This window comes from Arachis ipaensis, chromosome B7, assembly GCF_059453495.1.
Source record: "Arachis ipaensis isolate K30076 ecotype BB chromosome B7, ASM5945349v1, whole genome shotgun sequence".
In the NCBI taxonomy this organism is placed as follows: domain Eukaryota; kingdom Viridiplantae; phylum Streptophyta; class Magnoliopsida; order Fabales; family Fabaceae; genus Arachis; species Arachis ipaensis.
Window position 1 is genome coordinate 74,889,231 of NC_142442.1, and position 2,351 is coordinate 74,891,581.

At 43.0% G+C, this 2,351-nt stretch overlaps 1 non-coding gene across 1 annotated transcript; it reads right to left on the minus strand.

Moving 5' to 3' along the window:
• Window positions 1-493: 493 nt before the first annotated feature.
• On the minus strand, window positions 494-600 carry LOC148553015 (small nucleolar RNA R71). Its single transcript, XR_015893344.1, has one exon. It is a non-coding gene; the product is annotated as a small nucleolar RNA R71 (small nucleolar RNA).
• Between the last annotated feature and the right edge of the window lie 1,751 nt (window positions 601-2,351).

Here is a 2,351-nt window from a genome sequence, read left to right on the forward strand (position 1 = left end):
CATTGGTGTTGAGGAGGAGGAAGAGTACTTTGAACCAAACATGGATGAGAATATGGAGAACCGTCATGAAGAAGAGGCTCACAACCATGGCAGAGAAGGTCCAGTGCATCATGCTGGGCAAGAGAGAAGAGTTCTAGGATCTTATATTAACCCAAACTCAGGAAACTGTGGAAGTAGCATCCAAAAGCCAACCATACATGCCAATAACTTTGAACTAAAACCCCAGCTCATCACCCTTGTTCAGAACAATTGTTCAGTCGGAGAAAGTGTCCAAGAAGACCCCAATCAACATCTAACCACCTTCCTGAGGATATGTGATACTGTGAAGTCTAATGGTGTTCATCCTGACACCTATAGACTGCTTCTGTTCCCCTTTTCACTCAAGGACAAAGCATCTAAGTGGCTGGAATCTTTCCCGAAGAAGAGTTTAACAACCTGGAAAGATGTGGTGAACAAATTCTTGGCGAGATTCTATCCTCCTCAAAGAATCAATAGGTTGAGAGCTGAGGTACAAACCTTCAGGCAACAAGATGGTGAAACTCTCTATGAAGCATGGGAGAGGTTTAAGGACTTGACAAGAAGGTGCCCGCCAGATATGTTTAATGAGTGGGTGCAGTTACATATTTTCTATGAGGGTCTTTCTTATGAATCAAAGAAGGCAGTAGACCACTCATCCGGAGATCTCTGAACAAGAAGAAGACCATTATAAGAAGCCATAGATGTCATTGAGACTGTAGCCGAGAATGACTACTTCTATGCTTCTGAAAGAGGCAATACTAGAGGAGTGATGGAGCTGAACAACGTGGATACACTGCTGGCTCAAAACAAGTTGATCACCAAACAGTTGGCTGACCTTACCAAGAAGATGAAAAGGAACCAAGTAGCAGCAATCACCACCTCATCAGCAGCTCAAGAAGGAGTGAATGCAGAGGCAAAGGGTGATCAGGAACAAGCCAACTATATTGGGAATTTACCTAGGCAGACTCATGATCCATACTCCAAAACTTATAATCCTGGTTGGAGGAACCACCCAAACTTTGGGTGGGGAAATCAACAAGATCAAGGCCATGATCAGAGACATCACAACCCCAACAACAATGCAGCTCACCAACATTCCACACAGAGATCATATCAGCACCCACCTAACAATACCTCTCAATATCCATATCAAAACCAAAATGGCCCTTCTCATCCCTCCAATCTCAACTCACCATCATCCGAAGATAGACTCTCAAGGATTGAGACTCTACTTGAAGGCATATGTAAGGAAATCCAAGATAACAAGGTGTTCAAGAAGGAGGTGCGAGCCAATATCAAAAACCAGGGAGACACCATCAAGAGGCTAGAATTTCAAGTGGGATACCTTTCTGAGAAGATTTCCAAACCTACTGACAGCTTCCCAAGTGACACAGAGAAAAACCCGAGGGGTGAAGCAAAGAAAGTAAGATGGGAATAATGCAAGATAGTCACTAAATGTGATAGGGGGACTGAGGAAGAGATAAATAAACCCTTAGAATAACCTAGAATAGAAGCAAGAAGAGGGTCACCAAGAAACCAAAACTATAAAGAAGGAGATTCTGAACCTCTATGCACCTTTTCCCCAAAGACTCAAGGGTGGTGTAGAAAAGAGAATATACTCAAAGTTCCTCGACATGTTTGCATCCCTCCATGTAAATATACCATTCATCAAGGTTCTCTAACAAATGCCCTCATACATTAAGTGTATAAAGGAGCTGCTGACCAGGAAAAGCTCACTCAAAGGAGGGCAAACAATAGTAATGAATAAGGAGTGCAGTGCTCTCATTCAACCAGAGTTGCCCACAAAAAGGAAGGACTCAAAGAGTTTTCACATCCCCTGTTCCATAGGATAAACACTGATTGATAAGGGACTCTATGATCTGGGAGCAAGCATTAATTTAATGCCTCTATCTCTCATGAAGAAGCTGTAGATCAATGAGCTAACGCCCACAGACGTAGTCATTAGGCTGGCTGACAAATCTCAAAAATAAGCAGTAGGAGTGGTTGAAAACGTGTTGGTGAAGGTTGGGAACTACTTCCTTCCAACAGACTTTATCATATTGGAAATGGAAGAGAGTTACCTCCATCCAATCATATTGGGAAGACCATTCCTAGCTACAGCCAGAGCGCTTATAGATGTGGAGCGAGGAGAGCTAATACTGACGATACATGTTGAACAACTTACCTTCAATGTCTTCAAACCCTCACAAGAAGCAGATCAAGAAAACAAGGAACCAAAGGAAGATCACGACAAGGCACTGCTGGAAGAAACAAGCACTGAAGCACAAACTGTACACCTGGGAATCCCTTTGGTTGGTAAGCAAAACAGTCAG